Genomic DNA, 18601 nt, shown 5'->3' with positions numbered 1-18601 from the left:
AAAAGATATCATCATTAGTGAGAGACATAAGTCTCGTGGACCACCGTAGACATCCTTTGTTCTCCTTGAAGGCGACCGTCTATGGCAAGTGCGAAATAAACCACTTGAACAACAGAGGCAAACAACACACAATGGTACCACCACCCTTTGCATTCCTCATATGCAAAGAAAAGTAAGTGTCACCCAACAGAGTAGGAACGGGATTAAGAGTAGAGAAAATCCTAATAGCGTTCACATCCACAAACTTGTCGATGTTGGGGAATAACACTAGCCCATAGATAAGAAGTACAAATATGGCCTCAAAGGCGTCCTCACTCATGGCCTTCCCATACATAGTAGCTTGAGCAATGAGGAACTCAGAAGGGAGACCTCGAATTCCACCTTTGGTAGTCATATGAGCATCAACCAGAGATTCATCTATATGCAACATATCAACTATCTCTTGAGAAGTAGGAACACTCTCTAAGCCACTGAACGACAACTGGTCTAGAATAGGTATACCCACAAGGTAGGCATACTCCTCAAGTATGGGAAAAAGCTGAAAATCCGGAAATGTGAAGCAACGGTACAAGGGATCATAAAACTGCACCAATACACTCATCAATCCTTTGTCCACCTGAGTAGTCAGAACAGATAGAAGCTTCCCAAAACGAGCCTTGAAACCCAAGGGATCTAATACATAGGATGTCAAATTCCTTACCTCTTTCAAGTCGGGTTGTCTGAAACTGTACTTCTTTGTATTCCTTCTTTGTCTTTCCATGTCTGAAAATTTGCAAATAGACCTCTTAAGTTCCTTGAAAATTTTCTCATTATTGATGATATGGATGCAAATGGGTGCATGAATGCATGAATGCAACAATCACACTCAAGGATCAAGCAAAGCACACCAAACAAAGGTCATGGGATGGATCATGTCATCCTTAATATCAACCATCCATTTTGGTGGATTATGGTTTGCACCTTATCAACACCCAAGTTCCATTGATATTAAGGATACAAGAACGGATCAACCATGAATCAAGGGTTTGTTGCAAGTCACGAGCATGGAGTCTCGGTTAAGAACCACCCAAAGGGAGTGTACTAGGGTTTAAACCTGCCAAACATGTTCTACAAGAGGTTCCCATAGTCATCATCCCATCTTTTGGATATTATCGGAGAAACGACTACTCGTATTCCAAAAATATTCTCAAGAGAGACTCTTATGAGTGTAGTATCGCATAACAATCGTATCAAATCTTACATTTGAACGACTTTCGCACTACATCCTAAGAATAGGCCAAGATGGGCTTGGTAAACTAAGGTCCTTGGCTTCTAGGGTCTATATTGGAAAGAGTAATGTCTAACCACAACTACTTGTGTGACATTATTGATCCCAACATGACCTCCACCAAGTGAATGGGCTTGCAAGTCAACTTGCTAAGGAATAACTCCACACAAGTCAACAAGACTATGCCATTCTCCTATCCTAAGTGCTCTCGAGTTCGGGTATAAAACTCATCTCACAAAGATCACCAAGCATACAAGGAATTAATATTCAAGCAATTCAACCATTACACACAATACAGTAATCCCAAATTGCACAAAAAATATGTCACAAAACAATATACAATATAATACAACAAATATGAAAAGTAGGAAAAAACCACTAGGCAAATGTCCCCAGCAGAGTCGCCACTTTTCTGTAGCGGGGTATTCGTTACCATTAGAGATATTGACTAAATTTAAGGTAAACCATACAAGTCGAGTCGCCACCTGTAGCGGTGTATTCGTCACTTTATGATTTATTGATTAAATCAAAAGCAAAGCATACAAGGAATCGAGTCGCCACCGCACTTTTATTTATTCAAAGGAATGGCTAAAAAGCGAACAAAAGCCTAAGAAGTTTTACACATAGAAAACTAATGAAAAGATCAGAGAATCTGGGTAAGGGGTTAATTACGCAATGGGAAGGTGTTAGGCACCCAAAACGTCCTAGGTACTCCTAGGGAGCCCTTTTCACACTTGTTGTATAAAAAAGTTTATTTGTTTATGACATATTGTGCAAACAATGATGGGGAATATGAGAAAAGAATATACAATTTATTATTTTTGTGTTTGAACGGATGAACCCGTTGCCTACGTACCTCTCCATGGAAGGTAAGGATCAAAACGCCGTAGTTCGACTAAAAGATTTCCAAAATATGAGTGGGTTCATTTTAAAACAAAAGCCCTAAGGTCTTTCGTTATCCACGGGAGAAAACTCAACCTTATACAAACAACGAGTCCACCACGTGAGAACAACTTCAACTTGCTAGTGAGGGGTTAACCCTATAATAAGCAAGGAAGTCTTACAATTCAATCACTAAGGACAAGAAGGTGAGATTAATATCAACCAACTAGGATAAATCAAACCTATGGCTAATGTATGAAAACTTATCAAGAATGGACAAAGCCACAAAACAATTGAATGAGTGAGATTAACCCATTACGATTTATTCACAAAAGAGTGGTCAAAGTTTGATTAGAATTCAATTCAAAGAGGTATTATGAAATGGAGTTTGAAAAATCAAAGGCCAAAAGCCTAGGTTTCTAATTTGAAAAGAGATGAGAATGTTTGCACAATATTTGTCAAAGTTTTTGAATTAACATGTGAAAAAAAGGGAGTTTTGGAAACACACACAAAAATGGGAGGATAAGGAAGTAAAACTTCTTAGATGTTCACCTCTTGAAATCATATGGAAGATGATTCAAGTGTATCCTTTGGAATGAGGCAACAATGCAAGTAAGCAAATGCAAGGCAAGGTGATACCGGATGCCAATCAATGGACTTATACCAATCTCACAAACAAAGGTGGATACCGGATACCAATCAATAGATTTACACCAATCTCCTAAAACAAAACAATGATACCGGATGCCAATCAATGGACTTATACCAATCTCACACCATTTCATTGGAACAAACTGCCAAGTAATGGACTTATGCTTGTCTCCTCCATGGATAAAGTAAAAATGCTATAAAGTAAAGCTTATGAAATGACATACAAATGATGATGATAAATGCACTAAGGCACACTCAAGCAACTATGCACAGATGAATCAAGTAAACAGACAATCAATTCAGTTAGCACACACTATATACAAGCAATTTGGCTCAAGCAAGGTTAGACTTTAAAGTCAACTGGAATGGGGTAAGTTGTGCTCTTAACCTTAACATTGAGAGTTAAGGTGAAGCAGATGAAATGGAGATGAGGGGTGTGCCTCATGGCTCTTATCCCTGATCAGGGAGAGCATTGAATGATAGAATGTGTGGGAGTTCAGAAAGTTAGAACTCTCTCCACAAGTGAATGACTCTATAGATCTTGGGTTAATATCCATAATGCATCAACATGTAATGTGAGCAAAGGGATGACACACTGAATAGTAGGAGATGGACTACACATCTCTTTTATCTACCAATTGCCTCATATGAGGACTTTTCCTGCTTGGCACAAAGAGTAAACAATCACAAGCATTGCCTCTTAAGGAGGACTTCAGACAGGTGCCTGGCCACATAACAAGCCAGGTCTTCCAGACTACATGAAGAAGAGAGGTTATACCTAAAGTGGTTAAGCAACCAAGCAAAAGCAAGTTCAAAGTGAACTTAAGCAACTAATGTACCTGTGGAACATCAAACAAATTAGTATACAACTCAAAATAATCAAACAGATAATCCAACAGTCAACAGACAATACACAATCAAACAAGCAAGGCTACAATGTGCAAGGCACAAGCTCAACTCAAATGAGCTAAAAGCATCCTACAAAACAAGTCAAGGTTAGTCAATATCAATCAAATAAACCAACTCAAGCAATGTGAATTAATCCCCTTATGGCCATGTACTTCTTAACCTGAAAACAAGCTCAAACATGAGAAGCAAACCACTAGGTCAAGGCCTAGGGTCAAAGAAGGAGAAATAATCCAAAACAGAACATGAAAATTGACATGAATCAAACTCAACCAATCAAGAACATAATCCAAAAGATCTCATGTCAATAGAATCAACCAAATTTATTTCATAAACCAATCATGTCAAGGTATGCAAGTTGGAAACACATTGGAGCAACAGAATGAACAAATGCACATTAATTCTAAAATGGTTCCATAAAACTCAAGAAAAATCAAGGCTAAACAGGACACATCAAATGATCAACAAACGAAAAATCATGGCATTTGGACAAGTATAAACATGGCAATCAAATTCATCAAGTCAAGGTAAGCACAAACAAGCTCAAAGGAGGCACAAATTGATACATCAACTTAAGGCAATCCTAAAACAGAAATGACAAATGATAAATGCCTCAAACCAAAGCCACAATAAACTTAAAAGTGTCTAGAAACAATGTGTAAAATTTCAAGTCCATATGATAAACATCCATCATTTCACAAATCATTAAAGTTCAACACTCATCAAAAGTTCACAAATGGTCAACCAGCAAAGAAAATCTCAAACAAATCAGAAATGGATCCAAATATTCCACAAAAATTCATGAGCAATCCTAACACCCAGAAGAAACATCATGCAAAAAATCACATCATCTGGCATTTATTTGGCATGGAAAAGAAAATCAACAAATTGAGCAAGCAAAGGTGTGACACACATTGTCACACCTAAATTAACCAGATCATATCTCAACAACCAAAAATGCTAAAAATGCAAACTCAATACCAAAATGACCAGAAAGGTGTCTAGTTTATGCATGTCAATTTTCACATTCATTGGATCAATCATCATTATTTCACAAAGAAAATGACAAGCAAGGTACAAGATGGCATATGCATACACAAACCTTAGGCAAATTTAAATTCCAACCGAGCACAAATTCTGGAAAAATACTCATAAAATAGTAGACATCATGTGGAACAAAGTGCAAAATATCTCATGCCATTTTGGTGATTATTCATGGAGTTATGAATTTTGGAAGTGAGTGAAAAATTAAAAAAACACATGAATGAAGCATGGCATGGATGGCATGGAACATGGAAATAAATCAAGCAAGGCAAATGGAAAATGAACGAGCCAGGGATCGAACAGGAGAGGAATTCAAATTGAGCGCCAGTTAAGTGAAACGCACCGTTTCACTTAACTGAGTTGGCAGTGGGAAGCGCTCTCGTCCAATCGTTATGCCAAGCCAGCATTACGTGGACCAATACATGTCCATTAACAACTAAAAGCATGCAAACGCACGCTTATGAAGATCAAACCAGTTCTGGAAACAGAAACCCTAGGATATTCATCATGTTCATACGTGTTCATCATCCTCAAGAACAAACATGTCCAGAAATTCACAATGAGCACACCAATGGACTCGTCTTTCAACATACAACACGGATCAATGATTATTTTGACCTAATTCAACCTATGTTCAAAGTTTCGAGCAAGAAAAGTTTCACCTATCAAACTTACAATCATCATAACTACTTCATTTCTGCATGGATTTCATGGATCTAAAGTTCAGTGTGATCAGCATTAAATGATCTACAACATGCATACATCAATTTTATGAATTATGAGCATCGAATTCTGAACTTAATGAAGCTACAGAAGTGAAATCGTTCAATTCAGGTCCTGGAAAGCTGAAACAGATGATCTCCAATGCTTAGATGAATGAATGGATGAAGAATAATAGCTCAACAGTGCTTGAATCTTCAACACTGCGTGAACAAAACACGACTGGACTAGAGACCTCAATGGGTAGTGAAGGACTCAAACTGGGGAAAGAAAAATTCCAAAGGAAGACACACCCATTGGAAAGACACAAGCTGACTCAGACTATCCACAAAGGATACTTCGGATGAAAATCCGGACTCGGACCAAGGAAAAGATTCACAAAGAACCTCCCTGCCGGGGAAAATGCATATATCGGGGAAAACGCCAATACATCAAAGGGTAAAATCACAACAAGAATTCCATCGGAGAAGGTCTAACGAAAAGACTCTCCTGGGGAAGCAACAAGGAAATGAGGTGTTACCGGTATAAGGGTAACAAACTCAGGAAGAATGAATATCTAAGACCGGTATAAGGGTGAGAGATATCAATCAACCAAACATCTGAGAAAGACCTGAAAAAGGTACATCAACTCAGGAAAATCTGACTCCACAGGGGACCAAGGTCATAATAGGGAGCAGAAAGGAAGGAACACCAGGGATACCGGTTACTGGGTATATAATAGGTGACCGACCAAAGCGTGAATTGGTATATATGCCAAAACACTCATCATCCAAAAGGATGGATATTCAAATCCACAACGGGAAAACGAATCTTACTCAACTGGGGACACAAACCCAAAGAGCGCATGAGATATAATATCCATTACCGTCAGAACGTGGATAACATACTCGCATGAGATATATTATCTATTACCGTCAGAACGTAGATAATATACTCGCATGGAAGGAAACACCAGGGATACCGGTTAGGGCATATAATAGGTGACCTACCGAAAACGCGAATTGGTATATATGCCAAAACACTCATCATCCAAAAGGATGGATATTCGATTCTACAAAGAATATGAATCTTACTCTACTGGGGAAGATCAACAAAGGATTCCAACCAAAGAGCGAAAGAGATATATTATTCATTACCGTCGGAACGTGAATAATATACTCGAAAGGGAAGACACCAGAGATACCGGTTACTAGGTATATAATAGGTGGTCAACCGAAAAGAGAGACAATCGTTACCAACAACAACAGGGTAAGCGAAAGACAACTCACAGAGGATAAATTGCAAGCATCCGACAATTATCCAAGAGAACAAATATTCGATTCCACAAAGGAATAACGAATCTTACTAGACTGGGGAAACCCAACAGGCTTCGACTGAAGAGTGCATGAGATATATTATCCATTACCGTCAGAACGTGGATAACATACTCGCATGGAAGATTATCCACAACCGGTTACTGGGTTAATAAAGGATAAATCGACCGAAAAGAAAGGCATCGGGATACCAAACTAGGTATATAAAGATGACCAATCAAAGGGAGCAACAATCGTTACCAAGCAAACGGGTAAATGAAAGAAGACTCACTGGGGAAACATTGATACAAAATCAATGATCCGGGGATGAATTGCATAAACAACAATTATCCACAAGGACTCGCTGGCGACTTCAAAGGGATAACACTGCAAGCATACGGCAATGATCCAGAAGACTGCTAGGGATACAATTGCTAGCAAAAGGCAATTATCCAGAAGCAAGGAAGGAATATCAACATCGAATACTGGATGAAGATAACCACAAAGAGTAACCATCATCGGTTAGGATGAACAACAAGTTTAACCCTGCAAAGGGGAGAAATTAGGGTTTACAACTACCGAATACGGGGTAGAAAACCAAAATACTGGCTGGGGATAGGGTTGCTAGCATCCGGCAACTATCCACAAAAAGCACAGACTCCGTTGGGAATAAAACCACAACAACATAGGATTTACAACTACCGAATACTGGGTAGAAGACCACAAAATCCACCAACAACTAGACTGAACCACAAGGGTTACCTCTGCTAGGGGAAAAAAGATAGGACTTACAACTACCGAATACTGGGTAGTAGCCAACAACTCTGATGAGGATAAAAAGATAGGGTTTACATCTACCGAATATGGGGCAGAAGACCACAACTCCGCGTGGGGATGAAAGAATCACAATTCCGCACGGGAAACAAAATAGGGTTTAAAACAAACCACAAACTGCTGGAGAGCAGGAAAACTAGGATTTACAACTACCGAATATTGGGTAGAAAACCAAATCAACTCTTGCTGAGGAACAAAAGGTATATAACCACAAATTCCACAAAGAAGAGGGAACATAGGACTTACAACTACCGGTATGAGGGTAGAGGCCCAAAAAGATTCCGCTGGGGGTAAAAGAATTATTGCCGGTTACTGGGCAAATTATTCATTTATTCCACAGGGAAGCACGAGAAACAGCTGACAAAATAGCCAATTCAGGGTCAAACTGAAAAGACAGACTGAACCAAGACTCATCCTAATGAGGATATAACTCAATAGGAAAATCCATCCCAATATATATGTTGGGAGGAAACGGAAGAAACCATCATCCACGAGGATATATCTCGGTGGGGAACTGCAGAAGGAAAGACAGACACTTTCTGCTTATGGGCTGACTCTATATGGAGAGATTAAAACCCCGACATCCGCTTGGAGAAGATCTATTGGAGATCTATATCACCCATAGCAAGAGACAACCAAACAAAAGGTATATGGCAAAAAAATGCAACATGAATATCTGAATGTTTTATGAATATGCATGAATATGCGTGATTTATGTTTGATGAATGCTGACAAAACAGACATATCTAACACAAACAGGCCCAGGAATCAAACGCCCGGTACTACACTTCCAGAGGAAGAACCAACTGGAAAGCCAATCTGCTGGAGATCCACGTGCTGAAAAGCAAAGATTTGCGGGGAGGCAAAGGATCAGAGATATCGCAAAATCACAAAATCTCTGAGCGATGGATCAACAATCAACCCAACCAGGTCACAACAGGCAACCAATGCCACCAAGACAAATCTGTTGGGGAATGGGAGAATTCCCAAGATATCTGCAGGGGAATCCTCAGTATCAAAAGTTCACTGCACAAGCGAGAATTGCTATGAAAGCAACTCCACACAACTCCACTGGGGAACAACCCACAAAGGGATAACAGGTCATCCATGTAGAATTTACTGCACAAGCAACTCTACCTGGGGAGAACACAAATAGCCACTCCATCGGGGATACACCCACTGAAGGAAAAACAGATCACACAAGTAGATTCTGCAACAAGCCACTCTATTGAGGATCAAGAGCAATCAGGGAATCAACCCTATCTCTGGATGCTAGACCACCAACTGACCCTACTGGGGAAACAGATATTTCAACAAGCAGAAACTGCCACAAAAACAGCTCTGTCGAGAATACCAGCTCTGGCGGAGACTCTGAGAGTATTATTCCTTTGGGGATTTTGCATAAATACAATCCACCAAACCACAAATCTATTGACGGCTAGGGAATCCACCGAGGAACCCAATGGGGATATGGAGGAGAGTTGGGGAATCAACCACTGGATGCTACACCTTCCAAAAACAAATCAACAACTGCTGAGGAGGAAAATAATCACTACTCTGCTGAAGGCTAAACGCTCTGATGGGGAGATAGCAACAACTCCGCTCGGCGACTAAGCTGAGGAAAATGGTAAAGTACCGGGATATCAACCCACCAACCACTGATTCTTCAACAAGAAAGCAACCATGCTGAGGAGATAAACAACTCCGCTGGCGACTGCACTGGAGAGAGACGGGGTACCGGGGTTTCAAACCACCAACTACCGAATCTACCGAAAGGAAAACACCCATGCTGGGAGAGAATACTGCTGGAGAAGAAAACGAAGTCTTCAACAAGCACTCTGCTTAGGGAACGACCCACAACAACAACTCTGCTTGGGGAACAACCCCAACAACAAAGCAGGATAAAGAGGATACAACCATGCCAGGAATATGAACAAATGTCTTACCTGTTGGAAATCATGCCACCCTTGGGAGAGCACTGAGAAATTCTTAAGTATCCTTTCATCATTGTGAATGTTCACTTTGTTTAAAACAACAATTTTTGAAAAATTTATTTGTTTAAAACAATGACATTTTATCAATTAAAACATGCAAAACATTTGTTGAATTGAAACAAATAAGAGTGCAAATAATTGGATAAAAAGCTCAAATTGATTTGACGGAATGGTAGCCTGCAAATGGCAAGACCCCATAGATCTGTACAAATTTGAAATCAGTGATATATCTTGGAAGAGGGCTACATTGAACATAATGATCCTTTCTCTACCAATTTGAATCTCGATGTATTCGAAGCTTCAGTCGACGACGAATTGAGAACTTCTGACGAAAAGACAGCTGCGGAATAGAAAGTCTTGTCAGGATGCAGTTACTTGCCAAATCCCTAATTTTTGCCTAGATTGCCCTAGGGTGAGGTACTCAATCTAGCGGGATGCAAATATTCTTTTTTTTTTTATGTCTCTAATTTTTGCCTGGATCACCCTTGCGGGTTCTCCACCGAGACGCTCATTTTTGCCTAAGCCGCCCTTTCGGGTTTTCAACTTAGCGAGCTATTCTGTTTTTCATTTGCATATACTTTTTTTTTTAGGAAAAGTATTTCTTGACTGCATCTGAATTCACAGGACGAGTGAAATCCTCCCCATCCATTGTTGTAAGAATCAGAGCACCGCCTGAAAAGGCTCTCTTAACAACATATGGACCGTCATAGTTTGGAGTCCACTTGCCCCTGGAATCGGGTGCGAAAGACAAGACTTTCTTGAGCACGAGGTCACCTTCTCGGAACACACGAGGCTTGACCTTCTTATCGAATGCTTTCTTCATTCTCTGCTGATATAACTGACCATGGCACATGGCAGTCAATCGCTTCTCTTCAATCAAATTCAGCTGGTCATAACGACTCTGAATCCATTCAGCATCAGTCAACTTGGCCTCCATCAAGACTCTCATTGATGGGATCTCCACCTCTACTGGGAGAACAACCTCCATGCTGTAAACAAGAGAGAAAGGGGTTGCCCCTGTTGAAGTGCGAACAAATGTACGATATCCATGCAAAGCAAATGGCAGCATCTCATACCAATCTTTGTACGTAACTGTCATCTTCTGGATAATCTTCTTGATATTCTTATTAGCAGCTTCAACAACCCCATTCATCTTTGGTCTGTAAGGAGAGGAGTTATGGTGTGCAATCTTGAACTCAACGCACAACTCATCCATCATCTTATTATTTAGATTAGATCCATTATTAGTAATGATCTTATCTGGCACACCATAACGTCAAATCAACTGGTTCTTGATAAACTTCACAACCACCTGCCTGGTCACATTCGCATACGAAGTGGCTTCAACCCATTTGGTGAAGTAATCAATTGCTACGAGAATAAACCGGTGCCCATTGGACGCTTTTGGTTCAATCATGCCTATCATGTCAATTCCCCACATAGAGAAAGGCCATGGTGATGAAATCACATTCAGAAGTGTCGGAGGAATATGAATCTTATCCGCATAAATCTGACACTTATGGAATTTCTTCACATATTTGCAGCAGTCAGACTCCATTGTCAGCCAATAGTAGCTTGCTCTCAACATCTTTCTAGCCATGGCATGTCCATTAGAATGAGTACCAAATGAACCCTCATGGACCTCAGTCATTAACAGGTTTGCTTCGTGTCTATCCACGCATCTGAGCAAAACCATGTCAAAATTTCTTTTATAAAGCACTTCACCACTGAGGTAGAAACTGCCTGACAACCTTCTCAAAGTTTTCCTATCTTTCACAGATGCCCCAAGCGGGTAGACCTGGTTCTGGAGGAAATTCTTCATATCACAATACCAAGGCTTGTCATCATTGACTATTTCAACTGCAAACATGTGAGCTGGTCTATCCAAGCGCATCATGGCAATGTTGGGTAACTCGTTCCAATACTTAACCACAATCATGGAAGCAAGCGTAGCAAGTGCATCTGCCATCCGATTATCCTCTTGAGGAATATGATGAAAATCAACTTCAGTAAAGAATGTTGAAATCCTCCTCGCATAATCTCTATATGGAATGAGACCAGGCTGATTCGTCTCCCATTCACCCTTGATCTGATTGACAACCAGGGCCGAATCACCATACACATCAAGATGTTTGATTCTTAAATCAATACATTCTTCCAGTCCCATAATACAGGCCTCATACTCAGCCATATTATTCGTGCATTTGAAAGTTAGCCTTGCTGTAAGCGGAATATGCGTGCCATGAGGAGTGATGATTACTGCCCCAATTCCATTTCCGTACTGATTTACAGCGCCATCAAACACCATCGTCCATCTGGAACCAGGTTCCGCACCTTCATCAAGTGTAGGCTCATCACAATCTTTCATTTTCAATTACAGAATCTCCTCATCTGGGAAGTCGTACTGAACAGACTGATGATCTTCAATCGGCCGGTGCGCTAAATGGTCAGCCAAGATACTACCTTTGATAGCTTTCTGAGCTCGATACTCGATATCATACTCAGATAACAACATCTGCCAACGGGCAATCCTCCCGGTTAAAGCAGGCTTCTCGAAAATATACTTGATTGGATCCATTCTGGATATCAACCAAGTTGTATGATTTATCATATACTGGCGCAAACGCTTAGCAGCCCAAGCCAAAGCACAGAACGTCTTCTCAAGCATTGAGTATCGAGACTCACAATCAGTAAACTTCTTACTGAGGTAGTATATAGCAGATTCTTTCTTCCCTGATTCATCTTGCTGACCGAGTACACAACCCATCGAGTCTTCAAGAACAGTCAGATACATAATCAGAGGTCTTCCTTCCACAGGAGGAGACAAGATCGGAGGTTCAGACAGATACTTTTTGAAACTGTCGAAAGCTTTCTTGAAATCCTCGATCCAATCATGAGATTGATCTTTCCGGAGGAGCTTGAATATCAGCGCACATGTGGCAGTCATGTGGGATACAAATCTGGAAATATAGTTCAAGCGGCCAAGAAAACCTCGGACTTGCTTCTCAGTTTTGGGTGCAGGCATCTCTTGTATTGCTTTGACCTTTGCAGGATCAACTTCAATACCTCTCTCGCTGACTACAAAACCCAACAACTTGCCGGAACGGACTCCAAATGTACATTTGTTAGGATTCAGACGAAGTCTAAACTTCCTCAAACGCTGAAAAAGCTTCAACAAATGCTCAACATGTTCAACTTCCGTTTGGGACTTAGCAATCATATCATCAACATAGACCTCTATCTCCTTGTGCATCATATCATGAAACAAGGTAGTCATAGCTCGTTGATACGTGGCTCCGGCGTTCTTCAAACCGAAGGGCATCACTCGATAACAGAATGTTCCCCAAGGTGTGATGAATGTTGTCTTCTCCATATCCTCGGGTGCCATCTTGATTTGATTATAACCGGAAAATCCATCCATAAAGGAAAAGACTTTCAATTTAGCTGTATTGTCTACCAACATGTCAATGTGTGGTAGAGGAAAATCATCTTTCAGACTAGCTTTATTCAAATCTCTGTAATCAACACACATACGGACCTTTCCGTCTTTCTTAGGCACAGGCACAATATTGGCCACCCATTGAGGATATGTAGAAGTCACCAGAAACCCCGCATCAATTTGCTTCTGAACTTCCTCTTTGATCTTCACTGCCATATCTGGATGAGTTCTTCTGAGTTTTGCTTCACAGGCACGCACTCAGGCTTCAAAGGTAGGAAATGTTGCACAATATTTGTATCCAAACCCGGCATGTCTTCATATGACCAAGCGAAGATATCGGAATATTCTCGTAGCAAATTAATCAACCCCTTCTTGACAGACTCTTCAAGAAGTGCCCCAACCTTCACCATACGAACACAATCCTCAGACCCCAAGTTGACTGTTTCCAGATCTTCAAGGTGCGGGTGAATGATCTTCTTCTCGTGCTCAAGGAGACGGGTAATCTCATCAGGATTCTCTTCAACATCATCTTCCTGTACCTCAAATACAGGGAATTCAAAATTGGGAGATGGCGTTGGATTATTATGTTCAATGGGTTTTAGAATCAACCTGCATAATGATTTTGGTTAATAAAAAACTTGAGAATTTACACAAGCAAATCATTATGCAGATGAAAAATGTTGCTTTTATTCTTGTTTTTATGGGTTTTTTGTGATCACTGATTTCATGCAAAAGCAAAAAGTGAAAACAAATGGAAAAACAAATGTTTAACAATGCATTAATTGAATGAAATATCATTGTATAAATGCTGCCAACAATGTCATCACTTCTCCTTTTGGCATGGGAGAAGGGTTTTAAACAAAGTGAACCATTACTCTGATCTATGAATGACTGTAGGAACATCTACAGCGACCCAATTGTGGCAGACACCACCAGGTATGATGAAGTTGCTCAAATCCTCTGCATCCTCTTCCAAGATAGCAGCAACTTCTTCAGGTTGATCAGCATGGATGAAACCTCCACTCTTGAACAAACCTTGCTCGTTGAATGCCCCAGAACAATAGCCAATGCCAGCCCGGGATTTATTGTCTTCAAGCTCAATCATCTTCCCCAAACCAGCAACTTCACCACATTCAATGGCCAGTTTCGCATCACGGTAGGAAGCAAATGACGGAGACTTCTTCTCAATTGGTTCATCAATAGATAGAGCTTGGAAAGGTGTTCCAACTTCATCCTCAGCGTCAATATACGAGAAAGAAGACAGGTGGCTAACCAGGAGAGCCTTTTCTCCCCCTACCACAACCAGTTTCTTATTCTTAACGAATTTCAGCTTCTGGTGTAGGGTGGATGTCACGGCGCCAGCCTCGTGAATCCATGGTCTGCCAAGGAGACAACTATAATATGGGTGGATATCCATAACCTGAAAGGTAACCTGGAAATCACTTGGTCCAATTTTGATTGGGAGATCAACTTCCCCAATCACGGTCTTGCGCGACCCATCAAAAGCTTTCACAACAACACCACTCTGCCTCATAGGAGGCCCCTGATATGACAGTCTCGAAAGAGTGGTCTTTGGCAATACATTAAGAGATGATCCAGTGTCCACCAGCACGTTGGACATGGCATCAGTCTTGCAGTTCATGGAAATATGTAGAGCCATGTTGTGGTCTCTTCCCTCCTCAGGGAGATCAGCGTCACAGAAACTCAAAGTGTTGCAAGCAGTAATGTTTGCAACTATACTATCAAACTGTTCTATGGTGACATCGTGATCAACATAAGCCAGGTCCAAAACTTTCTGCAGAGCCTCCCTATGGGGTTCTAAATTTAGAAGCAAAGATAATACGAAGATCTTGGATGGCGTTTGTAGAAGCTGGTCTACAACGTTGTACTCACTCTTCTTGATGAGCCTCAGCATCTCATCACATTCTTCATTCACGGTGCCACTCGGGCCAACAGAAGAAACAAAAGTCTTTTGTACAGAGGAGGGTTTGGCAACAGGTGCCGGATTCTGAACATTCACAGCAGTCCCAACCGGACGCTCAACGGAATCAGAAACGATGTGAGGCTTCGGGGGTGCAGAAAACACACGACCACTACGGGTCAACCCGCTCACATCAGCAATATTGGTAACAGAAGTTGAAGGCAACGACACTTCCTTCCCATCTTCCACAACAACGGGATTGTATCGGAAAGGGATCGCTTTATCCGAAGAATAAGGCACAGGGCCTGCAAGCTTGATTATCAAAGAAGGAGAGACCTTCGTCTTGCTACCATCATAACGGATGACAACAGGCTCGGGCAGCTTGAACACAGGAGAAATAACATTTACTTCTGGTTCATCTTCATCAACATTACGGTTCTGAAGAATCTCTATAGTACCTTCATCCAACAGCTCTTGAAGCTCTCTTCGCACTTGGCGACAACCCAATCGATTAACAGAACAGATGCGGCATATGTCGTGGTCGTGCTCCATATGGCTGTACTGACACAGTAAACGATGCAACTCGACCAATGACTGTCGAATATGACTCACATATTTGACTTTGTACTTCCCAGGGCACCCCTGGACCATGTTCACTGATTTCCCATGCTCGGGCAATGGGTTCTTTGTAACATTGGGGCCTGAGTTCTCGAAGCTCAGAATACCGCACCGCATAAGGTCTTGAACCTTAGTTTTCAATGGATAGCAATTCTCAATATTATGTCCCGGAGCACCGGAATGATAAACACAGTGTTGATCTGGCTTATACCACCACTGCGGGTTGGCAGGCACAGCTGGAGGATCCCTGGGAGTAACCAGTTTCCTTTCCAATAAGGAAGGATATAATTCAGCATATGACATAGGAATGGGATCGAAGATGATCTTCTTCCTATCATAATTCAGGTTGGCTTGGTTACTTGTGCTGCCACGAGGCTGGTAAGCCTGTTGCTGTGGACGGTGTTGCTGTTGATACTGAGGTTGTTGCTGATGCTGATGCTGATTGGGCTGCTGATACTGAGCACTATCTCTGAAGACAGGTGCTATGTGAGCCACCTGGTGCTGATTGCTAGAACGACGTATTGGCTTCCTCTGCACAGAGGGTCTTCTTGGTTTAGCATGGGACTGCACAACATGTGCCTCCCCATCTTTCTTCTTAAACGCCCCATACCGTTTAGAAGAGCTCTCATCTTTACTCAAACGTCCTTCACGGACTCCTTCCTCCAGACGCATCCCCATGTTCACCATCTCGGTGAAATCAGAGGGAGCACTCGCAACCATCCGCTCATAATAGAATGAGCTAAGAGTCTTCAAAAAGATCTTAGTCATTTCTTTCTCTTCCAGCGGAGGAGTAATCTGAGCTGCCAACTCTCGCCACCTCTGGGCGTACTCCTTAAATGTCTTTTTATCCTTATGAGACATGGCCTTGAGTTGATCACGGTCAGGCGCCATATCAACATTATACTTGTACTGCTTGACGAAGGCTTCGCCAAGATCGTTGAAGGATCGGATGTTTGCACTATCAAGGCTCATATACCAGCGAAGAGCCGCACCGGACAAACTATCCTGGAAGTAATGGATCAGAAGCTGATCATTATCTGTTTGCGTAGACATTTTCCTGGCGTACATAACCAGGTGAGCGAGAGGGAAGGTGTTCCCTTTATATTTTTCAAAGTCAGGAACTTTGAACTTAATTGGAATCTTAACACTGGGAACAAGGCAAAGTTCAGCAGCAGACTTGCCGAACAGATCTTTCCCTCGGAGGGTCTTCAATTCCTTACGCAGCTCAAGGAATTGGTCATTCATCGCATCCATCTTCTCATTAACATCTGGGCCATCAGAAGGCTCAGAATGATAGATGGTGTCGTCTACCCTGGGAATGGTATGCACGACATGAGGAGCAGCAGCAAGGACCGGGCTAGATGCCGGCATGGAAGCAAAAGTCGGAGGTGGAATATCAGGCATGAAACCCGGAGGCATACCCCACGGAAACCCGGCTGGCATGGTATGCGGCACGAAGTGAGCATTGGCAGCTGGCACGGTCGGAGCAACGACTTCAGATATAACCGTCCTCTGGGGAGGAGTTGCAAGAGGTGGAGAAGGTTGATTCTGGGCAGACAAAAACTGCTCCATCAGAGCACTCAGACGAGCGACCTCTTCCTTCAGCTCATGGTTCTCTTGTTCAAGTTGATCCATCACTCTAGCAGAATTGGCTCTGGTATAGTACCGGTGAGTCAGCTTGTCTTCAAAATAAATTAAGAGCACAGAGTTAGGCCACAGACAAGAAGACCAGAACAACACCTGCTTATGCAAAATGATGCATGCGATGTTTGTGCATATGCTTTGTTTTTATTTTCAAGGAACTTTTTAGGGTTCTATTTGCAAATTTTTAAGTATTTAAAGCATTTAATAGCATGTGGAAAATATCTCATCAAATATATTTTTGAACAAAGAAGTACAACAATGTTGATTATTACAAGGGAAAAGGAAAATAAACATCCTATGGATCCCTAGAAGCTCGGGATGCTGGAAGACGAGATGCACAAAGCTTCTTGATCTCTCTCTCATAGGTTGCTTCCATATCCGCTTTCTCCTTTGCAAGTCGATCATACTTCCTTTTCCAGAATTTGGAAGACTGAGGAAGCAGAGAAGTCCAAGTATCATTCGGATCATCTATCACCTGATGCTCGAGGAACTCAATCAAAGCGTCCTTCTCCTTAAGCTGATGAAGCAACTCCTCTCTTTCACGGATCCAGGCACGTGAAAGGTCTTCTTCTCTCAACTCCTCTACATCTTGGTTAGGGAGGGTTGAAGGCCCAGCCACAACCAACGATGTAGGTCTCGGATGATCATACGGCATCAGATACTCTGCAGCTCTCTGTCTGACCCAAGAAGTATACGGCTCCAAAGCAATGCAATTCTTCGGACCCAACTCATTCCTACCCTTCTTCTGAATCTTGCGCCAAGCGCGGACAAATCTGGCTTTTCGGCCTTGGGGATCTTTACCCTCCTGAAAGAATACACCCTCTAATAGAATGTTATGAGGTTTATCCTTTAGGGGGAACCCAAGCTGACGACGTGCTAGAATAGGATTGTAGTTGATCCCACCACATGTACCGAGAAGAGGCACATTAGGGAATTCACCATAATAATCAATGATCTGAACAGTATCATACACGCGATCATACCAAGAGATATCATCATTAATGAGAGACATGAGTCTCTGAGACCACCGTAGACATCCCTTGTTCTCCCTGAAAGCAACCGTCTGCGGTAAGTGAGAAATAAACCACTTATACAGAAGAGGCAAACAGCACACGATAACTCCTCCACCCTTTGCATTCCTCAGATGCAAAGAGAAATAGGCATCACCCAACAGAGTTGGAACGGGATTAAGAACTGAAAAGATCCTAATGGCGTTCACATCCACAAATTTGTCGATGTGGGGAACAAAACCAAACCATAGATGAGCAGCACAAATAAAGCCTCAAAGGCATCCTCACTCCTTGCCTTCCCATACACGGTAGCTTGAGCGATGAGGAACTTGGAAGGAAGACCCTGAATTCCACCTTTGGTGGTCATATGCGCTTCAAT

Source organism: Lathyrus oleraceus, chromosome 6 (genome assembly GCF_024323335.1).
Source record: "Lathyrus oleraceus cultivar Zhongwan6 chromosome 6, CAAS_Psat_ZW6_1.0, whole genome shotgun sequence".
Taxonomy (NCBI): Eukaryota; Viridiplantae; Streptophyta; class Magnoliopsida; order Fabales; family Fabaceae; genus Lathyrus; species Lathyrus oleraceus.
Note: the sequence above shows the minus strand (reverse complement) of the source record.